The following is a 20,440-nucleotide window of genomic DNA, read 5'->3' on the forward strand; positions in this document are numbered from 1 at the left end:
CCAAGGAGGGAGCACTTCAAGACGAGAGGGCAAATGTTTAAAGTGAAAAGAGGGATTTAAAATAAGACATGAGAGGCTTTTTTTTTAACAGAGGATGGTTTAGGTGTGCAATTCACTTCCTGAGGCAGTGATGAATGAAAGTACATTTACAATATTTACAGGATATTTGAATCGATAAATGAATTGGAAAGTATCAGTGGGATTAACAAAAGCTATTCATTCATGCATATTACATAATTTATTGCCCAGAGAGAAGTTCAGAATCAACCACGATATTATGGATCTGGAATCACATACCAGCCAGACCAGATAGGTATGGCAGTTTCCTTCCCTATCAAGCATTAGTGAATCAGATCTACTGATTCAACATCATCATTAGACTCTAGGTATTTGTTTAAATAAAATTCCAGCATCTGCCACGCCAGGGTTTGAACCCGCATCCACAGAATTATATCTGGACATTCATATTAACAATGCAGTAATAATATCACAAGGGCATTATTAACCCTCAGCAGTTACAAGAGCCATCAGATGCGACTCGTTTAGTTTGTTATTATATTCAGTATGAGCTGGTAGGAGTGAAAGGCTGTATGTGTCTATGACTTTGACGAAATGAAACTGGCAGCTGATTTGGATTAACAGCAGCGTTGACAGTTTAATTGATCTCCTTCTGGGATATGTAATCTTGCTGGTTACTCTGGAGGTTCTTATGCTCATTGAGCCCTTCCCACACACGGCATTGTTGAACAATCTGTCCCCAGTTTGACTGAGTAAATGAGTTTCCACTTCAGCAGGTTATTGAATTCCTCATTGCCCTGGTTTCTGTGTGATATCGGTGTCCTTGTATCTACCCAGGATGAACTATTGGTTCAAATCATGTCCACGCAGACGTAAGTCCCGTTGTCCATGTTGTGAATGTGTTTTTATTCTTCCTGATACACCCACAGGGTGTGGATGTCGCTGGTCAGGACAGCATTTGTTGTTCATCCTGATTCGCTGCTGCCTCGCTGCTCGAGGGACATGGATTCGATCCCAGTCTCGTGTGACTGTGTGCAGTTTGCACATTCTCTCTTTGCTTGTTTGAGTTTCCTCCCACAGTCTGTAGGTGTGAAGGTTCCTGGGATCAGCCATTGGAAATGAAGGGGAATGGAATAGGTATGGAGTGTGGGTCTGATAGGATGTGCTTCAGAGGGATTGTGTCGACTGCAAGGGCTGAATGGCCTGCTTTCCCACACGGTTTTCATTCTCGGATGAAGGGTCAGCTAGTTTGTTCAGGTCCTGGAGACACAAGTAGGCAGGATTGGGTAAAGATGGGAGCGTCCCCTATAAGCGACATGCATGAATGGGATTGCAGGAAATGAAAGTCATGTTCTCTGTTCCTGAGATCAGGCGTTCATTCCAGGTTTTATTCATCGAACTTTAACATTACCAGTTCCGTGTGTGAGTCCCCAGGGATGAGTAGTTTATTATATAACCACAACACCACCTTCTCCAGGTTGCAGTATTTATTGGGAACAAGAAGCTGATTCTGAGCTGATGCGAACAAAAGCAGATGCCAATGTCAAAACCACTGATCCAAACAGGAAAATGAAATTTTGAACATTGTCACCCCAAAGTTAAAGTCTCCACACGCTTAAGATGCGCCACTCGGCTGTCTCAGCAACATGTACTGTTTATAGTCATAATATTATAAATGGGGGCAAGTATTCCCTTCCGCCCCGCTTTTGACCAGGAGCTGTCCCAACCTTGGAAATACATGCTCCTCTCTCCCGTTATTCCATCCCAGTTTCCAATTGGATCTTCGTGCATGCTTCACACAGTTTCTCTGATTCCGGTTCTGGAACTGGAATGATGTATGATTGCCTGCAGCAATTGGTCCTGCCTTGTGTGGGCAAAGTGATGAAGTAGCCGATGTTCAAATATAATGCTATTGAAGCATACGTTTCAACAATATTCTGCACTCTGCCAAGAGTTGGAGAGTTTTGTTCATCCCATTCTCCTGTACTCTCATTCATGGAATCTCCACAGCCTCTGGGGATGCTAAAGTTAAAGATTCGGTTCATTCTGCGTTCCCACATGCCTGTCGCTAAGTCCTGATATTGTACATTCTTCCTGACATTTCCTCTGCTACCATACTGGTTGCAGTTTACAAGTGTGGTCTGTGGAATGCTATAACCGTTTAGTAGTTCGTATTCTGCGTTGTGATTGCAGCGACCGCAGCTCAAATCCACAGCATGGCGGTCAGTTCTCTCAAAGTTTTACTTTTGGTGTAACACGGTCAGAAATTAATCGTTTTTACAAGATAATATTCCCCGAGGTGATGATCTGTTTTCCATCGAATTTTGTTCTCTGATATTTCTACGTTTCATGTATCAGGATTGAAACCCAAAAGTTCTCGAAGATGTTTCTCCCTCGCACTCTCCCTAACTCTCTTTTCCGTCCCTCATCCCATTTGACTGAGGCATTGCACAATCTAACATACACTTTCACGTTGATACCATCCAGTCTGTGCCTTTGCACTCACTGTTGCCCCAATCTCTTCATTGGCACCTTCAAATCATTCGATCCGTTTGGATACCTTGGCTGTGAGATCAATTCTCTTTTAGCAGCTTTTACTGACATGGACAAAAGATTATTGGAGTGTGAGGCTCAATAAAAGGGCATAAGGAATAATTGGGGAAAAGAGACTCTATTGGAAAAGATCCCCCATGAGGGCTTTCTGCGATAGCCTAGTGGTATTATCACTGGATTGTTAACACAGCAAAGCCAGGTAATATTCTGAGGAGAAGAGTTGGATTCTCACCACACCACGACGATGATAGTATATGAATGCAATAAATGCCTAGAATTAAGAATACGTTGTCTGAAAAACCCATGTGTTTCACTGACGTCCTTGAGGGAAGGAAACTACCGTCCTTATCTAATCTGGCGTCCACGTGACTCCAAACCGGAAGGCAATAAATGCTGCAGAGCCACCCCCGATGCTGTTACAGAATAGAAATATGTTCATTCGGCTCAGTGCTAGAATTGTCCAGGGATGAGATCGCACTGGGAAAGTTGCAGCAGAGATTCACTCGGATCGTGTCGTAACTGAAATTGTACATTGAAAACTCCCTTGATTGTTTGCTAAGTCTCCGATCTGTTAGAATGACCATGTGAGCTTCACTTCTTTCATACGTAAAGTGCAAAACTTTTTTATTTTAAAGTTTCATTCTCAGGTGAAGTTTAACAACTGGTGTCTACCCCCATGTGCTGCTGTCCGTTCCATATTGTTTCGAATGATTCTAATTTATAAAAATGAGTTCCCAGAGACTTACATGGATTCATGCAGTTTTTGAGCAAAGTACAATGTAACTCTGCAAGTACAAATTCACCCCACGGAGGGGTGTGTGTGTGTGTGTGTGTGCGTGCGTGTGTGTGTGTGTGTGCTTGCACGTGCGCGTGCGCACTCATGTGTAGGAGGGTCTCTGTTTGTAGATAGGGCAATGGGATCACCTGTACTGTGACATGAACCCAATGACCATGGGTACCGAATTTCGCTATCAGTCTCTGTGGGGGCACTTTTAGCTGCTGCCTGTTCCGAAGACCGCCTTGGAGGATTGTCACCCGAAGATCCGAGGTCGACTGTCCTGGATCACTGAAGTGTTCTCTAACTGGGAAGGGGAACGCCTGTCTGTTGATTGATGTGCAGCGCTCATTCCATTGCTGTCGCCTCTGCTCAGCTTCACCAATGTACCATGTCTTAAGGCATCCTTTGCCTGTAGCTTCTTTTTTTTAAGATGAGCATCAGTCTAAACATTATGGTATAGACGCAGCACTAGGGGCCGAGCACCTTCAACATATTATCTGTGCTGACACTAATTGGTAAAGTCCACCTGAGAATGTAACTGTCAAAAGAAAGTTTTTCGAAGCACATAAGAAAGAAATGAACCTTACATAGTCATTCTAACAGATGGAAGACTTAACAAGCAATCAAGGTATTTTTCCAATGTATAATTTCAGTGACATTACACTGTAACCTTTCGCTATAAATTCTGTACCTTACCACTGTGTACTCCATAGCCACCTGATGAAGGAGCAGCTCTCCAAATGCTATTGCTTCCATTAAACCTGTTGGACTATGACCTGGTGTTGTGCGATTTTTAACTTCGTATAAGAATGCGGATCTCACAATTAAAATAGAGACGAAGAAGCATTTATTCTCTCAGACAGTTCCGTATCAGTGGACTTTCTTGGAGCAGAAGGCTGTTGAGGAAGTGTCATGAGGTGTAATGAGGCTGAGATCGGCAGATCTTCAAACAGCAAAGACATCAAGCGTTATGGGGAAACGCAAGAATGTGCAGTTCAAGGTTAACAGATCAGATATGAAACCATTCAATAGTGGAACAGACTTGATGGTCTGAATGGTGTTTATCTGTTTCTAAAATTGTTGGCCTTAATATGAAGCTGCAAAACCGACCTGTGTAAAATGTTCCAAATTTAAAAAAGCGTGGTCCCCCGGAGCACTGAACCGAGGTGAAATGTACAAAGAACAACACACAAAGGGCAGACAATATTGGGTCATTGATCCGTAGTGATCAGTATACCAAGGTAAACAGGAAAACCGATATTCAGTATCTACATTGAACCTGGCTCCACGAGGCATGTAGTTAACTCTCACAAACCACTATTCCCCTTCCGTTTTCCTGACGCCCCCTCCGTTCTTGTTTTAAACTGATTGAACGTCAGGCAATTGTAGATGACATTGCTGATGTGGATCTGCAGCATATAGAACATTAGAGCGTAGTACAGGCCCTTCGGCCCTCGATGTTGTGCCGCCCTGTCATACTAATCTGAAGCCCATCCCATCTACACTATTCCATGTACGTCCATATGCCTCTCCAATGACGACTTAAATGCACTTAATCTTGGCGAATCTACCACCGTTACAGGCAAAGCATTCCATGCCCTAACTACTCTCTGAGTAAAGAAACTACCTCTGACTTCTGTCTTGTACCTACCTCCCCTCACTTTAAAGTTATGACCCTCGTGTTTGCCGTCTCCATACTTGGAAAAAGACTCTCCCTGTCCACCCTATCTAAACCTCTGATTATCTTGTATGTCTCTATTAAGTCACCTTTCAGTCTTCTCTCAAACGAGGACAGCCTCAAGGCCTTCAGTCTTTCCTCGTAATATGTTCCTTCCATATCAGGCAACATGCTAGAAAATTCCCTCTGCACCCTTTCCAAAGCATCAACATCCTTCTTATAATGCGGTGACCAGAACTGTTGACAACACTTCAAATGGGGCCGTACCAGATCTTTGTACAGCTGCAGCATAACCTTCTGATTCCAGAACTCAATCCCTCTATTAATAAAGGCCAAAGCACTGTTATCCTTCTTAACAACCCTGTCAATCTGGGTGGCAACTTTCAGGGATCTGTGTACATGGACACCGAGATCTCTCTGCTCATCTGCACTACCAAGAATCTTACCATTAGCCCAGTACTTTGCATTGCGATTACTCCGTCCAAAGTATATCACCTCACACTTGTCCACATTAAACTCCATTTGCCACCACTCAGCCCAGCTCTGCATCCTATCTATGTCTCTCTGCAACCTACTACATCCTTCGTCACTGTGCACAACTCCACCGACCGTAATGTTGTCCGCAAATTTACTAACCCACCCTTCTAAGCCCTCATCCAGGTCATTTATAAAAATGACGAATAGCCCCGGACCCCACAGCGAACCTTGCGGAATGCCGCTAGTAACTGGACACCAAGATGAACATATTGCATCAACTACAACACTCTGTTTTCTTTCAGCAAGTCAATTACTGATCCAACCTGCTATGTCTCCCACAATTCCATTCCTCCGTATTTTGTATAATAGCCTACTGTGGGAACCTTATCGAAAACCTTGCTGAAATCCATGTACAGCACATCAACCTGCTTACTCTCCTCCACCTGCTTGGTCACTTTGTCAAAAAAACCCATAAGATTCGTTAGGCACGACCTACCCTTTACAAAGCCGTGCTGACTGTCCCTGATCAGATTATTCTTTTCTAGATGATTATAAATCCTATCTCTTAGAACCTTTTCCAACGCTTTACCAACAACTGAAGTGAGACTCACTGGTCTGTAATTACCAGGGTTGTCTCCACTACCCTTCTTGACAAGGGAACCACATTTGCTATCCTCCAGTCCTCAGGCACTATTCCTGTAGACAATAATGATTGCTAGATCAATGGCACAGGCTCGGCAATCTCTTCCTTTGCTTCCCAGAGGATCCTAGAATAGATCCCATCCGGCCCAGAGGACTTGTCTATTTTCACACTCTGCAGTATTTCTAATACCTCTTCCTTGTGAACCTCAATCTCTTCGAGTCTAGATGCAAGTATCTCTATATCTTCCTCGCCAACATTTTTATTTTCTATTGTGAACACTGTCGACAAATATTTATTTAGTGTTTCCCATGTCTCCTCTGACTCCACACACAACTTCCCACTATTATTCTTGATTGGCCCTAATTTAACTCTCGCCATTCTTTTATTCCTGACATACCTATGGAAAGCCTGAGGGTTAATCCTGATCCTATCCGCCAACAACTTCTAATTTCTCCTCCTGGCTCTCATTTCTCCTCCCCGGCTCTTCTGAACTCTCTTATTAGTTCATGCAGGGAAACGATTCTGTCTGCTGCACATCATTCTACTTCGAAATATCAGGCAGTATTTCATATTGATTACTGTAAACGTTAACCTTTAACAAGCCATGACAGTGAAATCACTGAATCCTCATCACTATACTACCAGGGAAGATTTCTATTAACATCACCCTGGACACCATGAGATTCGCCATTCTATTCTCCCATCCTTCTGTGCGTGATCCCCTCGGCCCTATTCCGGTCTTGTTGGTTGGTTTACAATACTGAGGCTATCCAATCATCTTTGTATTTCAGTTTCTAAAGGATGAGACCTTCTCCCTGAGCTGGAAATGTGCTTGCTCAGTGGTGATATCAATGTCCGTGAAAACTAGAAAAGTGCTTGAAATAGGCCATTCCTGTTTTTTATTCCAAGAACTTGAGGCAAACCGTTTGGCTGGACAGGAAATAGCGGGCGTGAGCAGTGACCAAGTTAGTATAAACTACAGAGTAATAGGGAAACAATGGGCAAGGAACACTGGGACGGGAGGGTCTGAATGCTTCCTTTCTTTGCTGTAACCAGACATTGGTGTTGAGCTCTGAAATGGGACAACATCAGACCAGTCGATGAAATCTTACTTTCTCCTTGTTTTCTCCAGAGGCCTGTGTCACACTTGGGGAAATGTGTCTGCGTGCTTCAGTCTATGGGTAAAAATGGGGTTCAGTTCCCATCTCAAACTTTAATCCCATTTATTATGTTTTACGAGATTAAAACGTTACAGAGAAATTAGCATTCAGGTGAAACGTCAGAGCTTACAGTTTTACAGACCAAGTACTGGGAAATGAAATGAAGGGACCCATTTCCGTGCTCTAAACACACGGTAATTCACTCATTTTTGAGGGGAAACATATCTGCAGTGACATAATTCCAAAAACTGTGTTATGAAGAAACGGTGCAACTGCTTCTGCCCTCATCCCTGGTGGTCTAGTGGTTAGTATTCTGCGCTTTAACTGAGTGGCCTGGTTTCTGAAAACGAAACGTGCCTATGAGCAATGTATTGGGCTATTCCAGGATTGCCTTCTCTGACAACGTGGGACATGACTGATGTTCTCTATGATATGGAAGTGTCAGTGTTTGAGTTAAGTTGACAAAGTTAAAAATTACACAATATCTGAGCAGAGTCGAGCGAGTTTATTTGGAAGCACTAGCTTTCGGAGAGCCGCTCCTTCATCAGGTGGGTGTTTTTCTGCAGAAACTTCGTGTGTGTGTCAAAATGCGCGATCTTTTGGAAGATCATCTGGACTTTAACCGACCGTTCGTGGTGTCGACGGTACCCATGACTTGGAGGTATTGGTGTTCGACTTGGGTGGATACATTTAATAATCACACAGAGCCATTTTAGATTCCAACAGTTGACAAACACCTGATGAAGAAACAGTGCATGGAACACTGGTGCTTCCAAATAACTCTGTTCGATACAATCTGGTGCTGTGTGATTTTTACTCTGACAGCTCTTGGTAATTTTTAACTGGTCGAAGACAGTGAAAGAATTTTCGTTCGTGGAGATGAAAATTTCAAATATTACCCACCTCAGCATAACAAAAATGAGTAGGTTGGATGTGTGATGAATCTCCACAATGCGCTTGCGCAAAGTAAAGGTTGAAGTTACAACCGCCTGATCCGTAGCCAGCTATACAAATGGTTGTACCACGGGCCAGATGCACAGCTGAGATTTTACACGCGGCAGAGCTGTGGTGTTAACAAGGACATGAGCAATAGCAGGAACAGTCACAAGGTGAACAAAGAACCAAGATAATCACCATCATTCATTCACTTCAAATTATCTTAAAAAACAAGACCATTCACAATCTGATCAGCCAATCAATGAGGTCACTGCTGATCTTGGAAATTGCAACTGACTTTGCTGCGTTTTCACCATAATTTGAGGTAAACTCCAGCCTAAACATAACATCGCATATTCCCATTAATTTTCAGTTTAAGATTAAGTTAATGACCTGTCCGTACTTGCAGGAAATGAGTGAAAACGTCCTTCCGGTGATGTAATCAAGTCCAGAGTCGGCCAGAAAAGCAAAGACAAAGACATGAAACAACACTCCCATTTCTCTCTGTACCAATGCGTTTTCCTGAGTTGAATATTTGCAGGACTTGTCTTTACTATCTAAAGAATTAATTATTTTTCCGGGAAAGATTCTTCATAAATCAATTAACATCTGAGGTGTTGAAACATATTTTACTTTAGATTAAAATAGTTGAATATCTTTTCCCAAAGCCCAATGTTCCAATCCTCCCTCCTCCTCCATGTAAATACAAGCTGTTCCAGGTGATGTTGGAGCTCCCAACCTGACGTTCCAATGCTCCTTGCTGCTCCATGTCAATAGAAGCGGCTCTACTTGAAGTTGGAGCTCCCAGTCTGATGTCCCAATGCTCCCTGCTCCATGTCGGTAGAAGTGGTGCAGTTGAGTTTAGACCTACCACTCTGATGTCCCAATGCTCCCTGTTCCATGTCAGTAGAAGTGGTGCAGTTCAGGTTAGACCTACCACTCTGATGTCCCAATGCTCCCAGCGGCTACATGTCATTAAACGCTGATCCTTGTGAGGTTGGAGCTCCCAGTCTGATATCCCAATGTTCCCTCCTCCATATCAATATAAGCAGTCCATTTGTGGTTGGATCTATCACTCTGATGTCCCAATGCTCCCTGCTGCTACATGTCATTAAAAGCTGATCCAGGTGAGAGTGGAGATCCCAGATGGATCTCGCAAAGCTTCCTGCTCCATGCCAACTGAAGCTGCTCCAAATGAGGTTAGATCTTGCATTCGGATCTCCCAATGCTCCCTACTGCTCCATGTCAATAGAAGCTGCTCCATGTGTGGTTGGAACTCCCAGACTGATGTCACAATGCTCCCTGGTCCACATCAAAAGACGCTGTTCCAGATGAAGTGGGAACTCCCATCCCTGGCACCTCACATACTTCTATACCATCATAGAAATACTGCCCACTGAACATTTCTACCACTGGAGCCATTGGTGGAATATCCGCATCATGAGAACATAATATTATTTTTAGTCACCACCGAATCATTATTTCCAAAAGTCATTCTTCCTTATACCTTATTTAGCATGTGCATACTGCAGTCAATCCGAAGTAAGATAATGGTGCTAATTGATGTATGCTTAATAAAAATTACATCCTATTTTTCATGTTGAGTAACTGCGACTATGCAAGGACAATGTTTATATTGAAATCACACTTTTATTCCAGGTGAGAGAATGTGGTTAGCATTATTTAAAATGAACTTGTTCTCTGTGTAAAATGATAAAATAGATCTCAATTTCAAAACTAAATTGCTAACGTTGTCATCCATCTTGAAATGTGGTGTCTTTTTCTTTCAACCAGACGGCTATTATAACGAAAAGTCTATTCATGATATCCGTATAAAGACACTTTAAATCGCAAGGTTTGTGAAGGTTTGTAGCTCAGGTTGAGGTTTAGGGTGTAGGTTTGCTCGCTGAGCTGTAGGTTTGATATCCAGACGTTTCATTACGTAGCGAGGTAACATCATCAGTGGCGACCTTCAAGTGAATCGAAGCTGTTGTCTAGCACTTTCTATATATCTTTCTCCTGGATGGGGTTCCTCGGGTTTGTGGTGATGCCATTTCCGGTTTGTTTTTTGCGGGGTTGATCGATGGCATTTCGATCTATGTGTTTGTTTATGGCATTGTGTTTGGAGTGCCATGCCTTTTGGAATTCTCTGGCATGTCTTTTCTTAGACTGTCCCAGGATCAATGTGTTGCCCAAGTCGAACCGGACTACCAAAAATCCATAAACTGGCAGCCCCGCTCAGACCCATAGTCTCATTACTTGGAACACCAACATACAGACTGGCCAAAGAACTACACGCAAGTCTGAAATACCTCACAGAAGAGTCGCAGCACTCCATCCACTCCACCTAGGAATTCCTAAAAATCATCAAAAACACCAAAGTGGAGGAAGAGGAAGCAATGATCTCATTCGACATAACAGCACTGTTCACCTTCATCAACATCGACCTGGCAAAGGAAACACTTACCACACTTTTAGAAGAGACAATCACAGACGCACCAACAACCATCAATCACATTACCAACGAAAACATCATGAAGTTAGTGGATTGTGCCTCACCACCCACTTCATCTTCAACAACATAGTCTACAAACAAACCAACGGCGCACCCATGGAATCTCTGCTATCAGGATTCATAGCAGAAGCGGTAATGCAAAGACTAGAACAAACAGCCCTACCAACAATCAAACCAAAAATCTGGGTCCGCTACATAGATGACACCTTTGTCATCACAAAACGAAACAAGATAGTAAAGACATTTTACATCATCAACAACACCCTCACAGGTATAAAGTTCACCAAGGAGGAAGAAACCGACAACAAACTCGCATTCCTGAACGTCACAGTAGAAAGAAAGGACAACGGAGAACTACAAAGCTGCATATACAGAAAACCGACAAACACTGAGCAAATACTTAACTACACCAGCAACCATCCCAACACACACAAACGAAGCTGTATAAGAACACTATTCCAACGAGCCACCACACACTGCAGCACAGACGAACTTCTGAAGACACAGGCGAACCACCTATACAACGTATTCGAGAAGAACAGATACTTAAAAAATACAGTGCGCAGATTCCTCAAGAACAAACCACGACAAGCAGACCAAACACAGCCAGAAACCCTAACCACCTTACCATACATCAAAGAAGTTTCAGAAATGACGGCCAGACTACTCAGACCCCTCGGAATCTCAGTCGCACACAAACCGACAAAGACTCTCAAACAAAAACCTAACAAACTTAAAAGACCCAGTACAACCCATGGACAAAAACAACGTCATCTACAAAATTCCATGCAAGGACTGCCACAAACACGACGTAAGACAACAGGAAGAAAGTTAGCCACCAGGATATACGAACACCAGCTAGCCACAAAAAGACACGGCCTTCTCTCCCTCGTAGCCCTACACACGGATTAAAAATACCAGCATTTCGACTGGGACAACACATCTATCCTGGGACAGGCTAAGCAAAGACACCCCATAGAATTCCTAGAGGCCTGGCACTCCAACCACAATGCCATAAATAAATACATAGATATACATGCCATCTGTCAACCCCTCAGAAGACGAACAGGAAATGACATCACCACAAACCCCAGGAACCCCATCGAGGAGAAAGATACAAATAGAAATCAGGAGACGACAGCTTCGCTTCACTTGGAGGTCGCCACCTAGCCAAGTAATGAAACGTCTGAATATCAAAGCTACAGCTCAGCGAGCAAACCTACACCCTACATTTTAAATCATTTTTCATGTTTATGTTGCATGAATCTGCGGTTATTGATCCACAGTTTAGTTTCACTCACTACAGGTAACATGCTGATTTCTCCAGTTGTTCATGGTTCAATGTGATGCATCCAGTGTGTGCATAACGAGAGGGAGCTTGTTTCCCACATCTTGTGTTTATCTGTGCCTTATTTCCAGCATTCATCAATGGCGAGAGCAAGGGGCGAGGGCGAGACCAATGTGTAAGTCTTTCCGTGCCCATGCACGGCACCCACATTGGCAATTCTCCACTGTGCGTTTACAGCTAGTTCTCAGTGCCCCTAAACCCACGCCCTGCCCCTTTTGAAATATCTCCATTATTTTGTGCTGTCTCGCTGTGCTCTTCTCACCAGGATGCATTACTTCTCCTCAACGTCCTTCATATTTCATCTGACAAAACATTCATTAAGAATCCCTTTGCATAAACATGCACTTCGCAGCTCTCGGTATTTGATTTTCCTGGATGTCTTTCATACGAAGAAACGTTCTCAGCACTGACTTGAAAAAGAAAATCGCGTTTCTTTTCATTATCCCAAAGCAACCTCCATTTCAACGCAGTTTAGTTAAAAGGTACAAACTATTCTTTGAGATTTTGTAATCGCGTCAATGCATATAAACTGACAATTGGAGTTCCAGTTTCAATCATCTGAAAACAGCACCATTGAAAGCCGTTGATGACAGCGACGAGAGTGGGATTCGAACCCACGCGTGCAGAGCACAATGGATTAACAGTCCATCGCCTTAACCTCTCGGCCACCTCGTCAGAGGCATCGGGTAGGCTATGACCTTATCAATAATTGAAATGCATAAATTATGCAGAGCAGCAGACATTTCTCCCGATTGTTTGTGAAATGAGAAATAACACAGTACGGTTCCAAGATGATGGTCTGACCCCTGGGTTGTGGGGCAAGTGCACTCCCACTGTCACACTATGCACACAGTGATCTGAACAAAAATGAGGAAATGAATTTGTAACAAGGTCTATTGAATTCTGTGCAGATTTGAAGTCAACGGAATGAAGAACCCGAGACAGCAGGAGGCGTTCTTTCAATAAAGAGTTGGACAGAGCTCTTAAGGATAGTGGAATCAAGGGTTATGGGGATAAGGCAGGAACAGGATACAGATTGAGGATGTTCAGCCATGATCATAATGAATGGTGGTGCTGGCTCGAAGGGCAGAATGGCCTACTCCTGCACCTGCTGTCTATTGTCTATTAAACTGCCTGTCAGGAATTGTTTTCCAGACTGGAGGAGAGTGCATAGTGCTCAATATCATTATTCGGAACACCTAATTTCCGCTCAGATGTTTTTGACACGCACTTGTGAACAGAACAGACAATTTCAAAATCCGAAATAAGGCTAAACTGACAATTGAACTCAACAATGCAAAAACCTTGAGCTGTATCATTTTCCTGGGTCGTGCGACACCAAGTCACTGTATGATCACAGCAACACAGTGAGCAAGTGTCAGAAGGAAAATGAGTGCAGTGGCAGAGCGCATACTGGGAATAGCAGTTGACACACGGGGAAGTGCATTTCCCACAACAGGAACACTTCCCAAACAGCGGACTGCGGTGGAAGAATTCAGAGGTGGTTTACACTTTGAAATTCGATGCCAGAGACACAATGGAGATCTGTCATTGAGTCTGTTCAAGATGAAGATTTTAAGATTTCTACAGATGCAAAACAAAATCAAAAGCTCATGGGTTAGTGAAGGCAAAAGATGAAATTGTACATTTCATCAATCTACCCATCTTTACAATGAGTACCTCACCACTTTCCTCACTCAGGGACTGAACCACTGGTGAAGATGATCATATAATCCCCGTTACTAGCAATGGAATCAGAGAAACTCGGTTTCCCAAACGTTAAGGTAAAACCAGGAATGTGGAGGTAAGCATTAATGTGTTGCTCCTGTGCTGAAGGTGACCAGTGCACTGTATCTCTGTTTCAGTATAGTCGGTGTGCTGTGCAGAAGTTTCAATTCTGAGCCTCACATGGAGCAGCTTTAATTTGTCGTCGTGTTGAGGAATACGGACAGAAGGTGATATTGAGCAAAGCTAAGTTTATGGGAAAATACCCGTGTTTGTGGATTGAGAAACTACCTCTTCTGGATAATGACTCCTTGATCAACAAAGATACTGCAAGTATCTAAAACGTGAAGAAACATATGTGGAGAGAGAGCCGAAGGTGATTTTTTAGCAGATGGATAACGTTTCCCATGTGCCCTGCGTTAAATTCCGGGAAAATAGATGTTGAACTGGTTTCATGTTGCACAGTTTACACATGTTACACTGATGAGTCAATGAACATTCCCCACGTATCCTCGAAGACAAGGATTTCCTTTTCCATTTTAGGAGATCATTACAGCACTGAATTCCATGTGTGCATTTCATTATAACCGAAACAGTTGCAGCAAGACTTTTAAACTAAGATTTTGCTAAGATCTACTTGCATTGGTTGTCCAAAAAATTACATTCCATATTATGGTATGTTTGCAGATGAAGGCACTTTCTGATTCTTGAGCAATTATATTTAAGTTTTGTCAAAAAATTATCATTCGCCGTTCTCTCTTTCCCTTTCATTTTCCCGTTTTATATCCCGTATTTTATCTGTTTATCTTAAGTTTTCAATAATTTCAATCAATCTCGCTCCTGATTACCAATCCGAGAGAATGCCACAGTCTTGTCAATTTATATGCAGTGCCGCTGTAGGGCGCGGTGACCAAGTAGAAAGGCATTGGTCACGTGAACCAAATAAAAGGAGCCGGCTGGTGGAATCTGGCCGTTCCATCACAGTCATATTTAAAACATTTAACATAATCTTTAGCCAAATCATATTGGCAGAAAACAAGAAAACAAAAACAAAAAAATTGCTGATGTTGAAAATCAAACAAAAACAGGCGTTGTTGGAATATTTCAGGACGTCTGGCAGCATCTGTGGACAGACGGACCCAATGGATGTCAAACGTTAACTGTGATTCATCTGCACAGATGCTGCCAGCCCACCTGTGATTTTACAGCAATTTCTGTTTTTGTTTCAGATTGGCAGATTTTGTCGCAGTCCATAAGAACAGTGCTCATTAGAATCAAACAAACAGCGTGGACCTGGTAGTGAAATGAGACAGTAATAATGAATGAGTGGAGAGTGTTGTACTGGAAAAGCACAGCAGGTCAGGCAACATCCGAGGAGCAGGAGAATGGACGATTTCGGCATAAGCCATTCGTCAGGAATTAGACTTGTGAGTCGGGCAGAGGAACAAAGCTGAAGCCAGGTACCAACTCGCAGACACCTCCTCCTACAGACCACGATCACAAACTCTCCTCCCCTCACCAAACCATCATCTCCCAGACCATCCGCAATCTTATCACCTCTGGGCATCTCCCATCCACAACCTTCAACCTCATTGTCCGTGAACCGCGCACTCCCCGATTCTACCTCCTTCCTAAGAATCACAAACCTGACTGCCCCAGTCGACATATTGTCTCATCCTGAGCCTGTCCCATCCGAATCATCTCTTCCTACATCGACACACTCCTCTCTTCCCAGTTCAGGAAATGCCCACTTACATTCGTGACACCCCTATGCACTTCACCTCCTCCAAGAATTTCGTTTCCCTAGACCCCATCGCGTCATCTTCACCATGGACATCCAGTCCCTGTACAAATCCACCTGCCATGACAGAAGTCTGCAAGCCTTCCATTTCTTAATCTCACACTATCCCAAACAGTACCTTTCCACCGACATCCGCATCCACTTGGCTGAACTGGTCCTCACAATCAACAACTTCTCTTTCCAATTCTCCCACTTCCTCTATTGACGCTGGTAGCCATGGGCACCACATACGACCTAGCTATGCCTGCCTGTTTGTTAGATACGCGGAACTGTCCATCTTGCACAATTACACAGGCACCATCCTCCACCTGTTCCTCTGCTACATTGATGAATGTTTGGGTTCACTTGGTGCTCCAACGAGGAGGTTGCATTGCTCACCAACTTTACCAACACCTTCCACTCCGACCTCAAATTTATCCGGATCCTCTTGGCAACTTCCCTCACCTTCCTGGACCTCTCCATCACCGACTCTGGCAACTGACTAATTACAGACATATACTACAAGCTCACCGACTCCCACATGTATCTCGTCTATATCTCCTCCAACCCTATCTCGTGTAAGAACGCCATTCCTTATTCCCAATTCCTCCACCTCCAGCACATATGTTTCCAGGATGACCAATTTCACCTCAGAAAGAGCCAGTTGGTCTACTTCTTCCACGATCACAAATTGCCTTCCCACGTGGTTGACAGTGCCCTCTGGTTCAACACCTCCATTTCACACACCACCACCCTTGAAGCCACGCCTCTCAACGCAACAAGGACAGAACCACCTGTTGCTCACCTTACATCCCATCAAACTCCGCATAAACGCATCATATTCTGCCACTGATGCCACCTCCAAACAGACACCATCACCAGAGATATATTTCGCTGCCCAGCCCTGCCAACATTCCGTAAAGACCATTCCCTCCATGACCCCCTCTTCAGGTCCATACATCCCCCCCAACCAGCCCACAACCCTCTCCTGGCATCTTTCACTGCCACCAAAGGAAGGGTGAAACTAGCACCCACACCACTCCCCTCACCTCAGCCAAGGCCCGAATGGATCATTCCACATCCATTAGAAATTCACCTTTACAGCGACCAATGTCATCTACTGAATCCGTTGCGCCCAGTGCGGTCTCCTCTACATCAGGGAGACAGGAAACCTTCTTGCAGATCATTTCAGAGAACATCTCTGGGACACCCGCACCCACCAACTTCACCGTCCCGTGGCTGAACACTTCAACTCCCCCTCCTACCCCATCAAAGACATACAGGTCTTGGACCTCACCACTGCCAAACCGTTACCACCCAACACCTGGAGGAGGAACACTACACCTACCGGCTTGGGACCCTAACACCACACGGGATAAATGTGAATTTGAACAGTTACCTCATTTCCCCTCCCCCAAGCCCAAGCCTTCAACTCGGCACCGTCCTCGCAACCCTTTCCATCACTGCTATTTCTGACCTATTTTCTTCTCCCTCCTATTCATCCATCTATTACTTTCCAGCTATTTCCCCTCAACCCCACACTATTTCCTTTTATCTATCAGCCCCCACTCACAAGCCTTATTCCAGATGAAAGGCTTAAATCTGAAACCTGAATACTCCTGCTCTGCGGATGCTCCCTGATCTGCTGTGCTTTTCCAACATCACACTACCAACTCTGATCTCCAGCATCTGCAGTCCTAAATTTATCCTTCGAATTATCAATGACCTTAGAGTGAATATATTCCTCGATTGCAGTGATCACAGTGTGACTGAGTTTTCCATTTATTTTGGGTGAGGGCAGGCTGGATCTGAGACGAGCGATTAACATCTAAACAATGAGAATGGTATCAGATAGCGAAGTTAGGGCGGGCTGAAGTGAAGTGGAAAATTCTGTCAGAAGATGGGTCAGTACAACTGCATCACATCATCCAGACTGTAAAAGATACACAGAAGGAGAAAATCAACTTCAGTGCAGGCACAATGACAGGTAAAGTGGAAAGGAGACAATACAACATACTGAGGTGCAGTGGAATTATTTATGTGAAAGGATTCGATATATAAGCTGCACCTTTACATATGGACTGCCCTCACATTGGAAAAATGAATTTCCTGCAGTGTAACGGCGATATTTGCCTGTGACATCACAATGTTGAGAGACACTGACATAGTTTCTTCTGTAGCAGCGTGGCCTCGTAAAAGCATGACTGTCCCATTAACCAGAATTCAATACTTCAAAGCTCTCCTCTGCACTGTACAATTTATTTGCTGCGCCTGTAGTCAGATCTCAATCGCTTTACTATGTATCTTCTTCTGCTTCCTGCTTCATGGAAACACTTGAAACGTGAACAAATCCACTTTCCACTTTCACCAATCTTTTGCAACTCCCGAGTTGGCACAGGTACGAGTGACCGATTGGCCTTCTCGAGCGTTCTCACTCTGGTATGATCTGAATGATAAAGTGGACTGTGTCTGATCGGCAGAACGTCCCCACGCGGGACGATGCTGTTTATCCCATCCCCGTGGACTGAGCTGTCTCTATTGGCAGAGTATTCAGCCATTCCCCTCCACTTGCAGGCATTATGACGGGATGTAAATGCGGATATGCTCTGAAGCTTCCTCTCACGGGCACAGCCAGGTGCAAGAGCGCCGCTGGAACTTAGAAAATTTGATTGCGAACTTCCTCCAAATATCATTTATTTGAGAGAGAGAGAAACGTGCTGAGCTGGTGGGAAAGAGAGAAATGGGCTGTGGACTCTCTTCCCTCAGTAAAATTCAAATAAGTGCATTTTTGTGCTGCCCATTTGATGTTCAGTATCAATCTTCACAGAACAATCCAGCAGAAAGGCTTTTGTTTCAGAGCCGTCGGTTTCTTTGCTGCAATCGGGCATCAGTTCACATCTGAGTCCCAAATGTCCCAGATGAAGCGGCTCCGTATGAAACCCTCACTCACTGAGAACCATCCCCACAGCCAGGGGCTGCGGGGCTGCAGACAGTCCAAAGCGGAAGGGAGGATTAAAAACGAGCCATTATTTCTCCCTCTGCCACTCTGTCACAGAGACAGGGAGAGGGACGGCAGAGACGGGTGACGTCATTCACGTGCCGACAGAAGCCGTTCAGCCCATCGAGTCCACGGTAAATCTCTATCGCTTGCTTCTCTCTGAGGTTATTCATCATCAGTGCTGCTTGTTCTAATAAGAGGGAACTGTATCTGTCTGGAAATGCTGTTTCCGACAGACCGAACCACATGTCATTCACGGCTGTTCATTTCACCGGAGGACCCTGCTGTGTGATACAGCCTGGGGAAGAACTGCAAGGCGGTAAAAACAATGACTGCAGATGCTGGAAACCAGATTCTCGATTAGTGGTGGTGGAAGAGCACAGCAGTTCAGGCAGCATCCAAGGAGTTTCGAAATCGACGTTTCGGGCAGAATCCATTCATTAGGAATAAAGGCAGTGAACCTGAAGCGTGGAGGAGGCTAGAGGAGGGTGGGGGTGGGGAGAATGTAGCGTAGAATACCATGAGTGATTGGGGGAGGGGATGAAGGTGATAGGTCAGGGAGGAGGGTGGATTGGATAGGTGGAAAAGGAGTTAGGCAGGTAGGACAAGTCCAGACATGTCATGGGGACAGTGCTGATCTGGAAGTTTAGAACTAGGGCGAGGTGGGGGACGGGGAAATGAGGAAACTGTTGAAGTCCACATTTATGCCCTGGGGTTGAAGTGTTCTGAGGCGGAAGATGAGGCGTTCTTCCTTCAGGCCTCTGGTGGTGAGGGAGCGGCGGTGAAGGAGGCCCAGGACCTCCATGTACTCGGCAGAGTGGGAGGGGGAGTTGAAATGTTGGGCCACAGGGCGGTGTGGTTGAGTGGTGCGGGTGTCCCGGAGATGTTCCTTAAAGCGCTCTGCTAGGAGGCGCCCAGTCTCCTCAATGTAGAGGAGACTGCATCGGGAGCAACGGATACAATAAATGATATTAGTGGATGTGCAAATAAAACTTTGATGGATGTGGAAGGCTCTTTTAGGGCCTTGGAGAGAGGTGAGGCAGGAGGTGTGGGCGCAGGTTTTCCAGTTCCTGAGGCGGCAGGGGAAAGTGCCAGGATGGGAGGGTGGGTTGTAGGGGGGTGTGGACCTGACCAGGTAGTCACGGAGGGAACGGTCTTTGTGGAAGGCGGAAAGGGGTGGGGAGGGAAATATATCCCTGGTGGTGGGGTCTGTTTGGAGGTGGCAGAAATGACAGCGGATGATTTGGTTTAAGCGAAGGTTTGTAAGGTGGAAGGTGAGCACCAGGGGCGTTCTGTCCTTGTTACGGTTGGAGGGTTGGGGTCTGAGGGCGGAGGTGCGGAATGTAGATGAGATGCATTGGAGGGCATCTTTAACCACGTGGGAAGGGAAATTGCGGTCTCTAAAGAAGGAGGCCATCTTTTGTGTTTTGTGGTGGAACTGGTCCTCCTGGGAACAGGTCCGGCAGAGGCGGAGGAATTGGGAATATGGGATGGCATTTTTGCAAGAGGTAGGGTGGGAAGAGGTGTAATGCAAGAGGTAGGGTGGGAAGAGGTGTGCAAGAGGTAGGGTGGGAAGAGGTGTGCATCGGGTCAAATCCCTGTCACATACGTGACTGTTGTTCTCATGTTTATTTTTTCTCTACGTGTGCTGAAGTAACACAGTGAGGGAGCAATTACTGTTGTCAGACATACATGTAGGGGCGTATTAAATACTGAAGTTGTGAGATTTGAGCAGTGTTTATTAACATAGACCATTCAGTGTTCGAAACTCTGGCTCAGGAATTTGACAGAGAGCGAATTTGAGCAAAGGTTGAGCCAGGGCGTTCACCCC

The 20,440-nt window shown here is 44.7% G+C and overlaps 1 non-coding gene across 1 annotated transcript; it reads right to left on the reverse strand.

The window, feature by feature from the left end:
* Window positions 1-12,699: 12,699 nt before the first annotated feature.
* trnan-guu (transfer RNA asparagine (anticodon GUU)) lies at window positions 12,700-12,781 on the reverse strand. The gene has a single exon. It is a non-coding gene; the product is annotated as a tRNA-Asn (tRNA).
* Between the last annotated feature and the right edge of the window lie 7,659 nt (window positions 12,782-20,440).

The sequence above is a fragment of the Chiloscyllium punctatum genome, chromosome 52, assembly GCF_047496795.1.
Source record: "Chiloscyllium punctatum isolate Juve2018m chromosome 52, sChiPun1.3, whole genome shotgun sequence".
Classification (NCBI taxonomy): domain Eukaryota; kingdom Metazoa; phylum Chordata; class Chondrichthyes; order Orectolobiformes; family Hemiscylliidae; genus Chiloscyllium; species Chiloscyllium punctatum.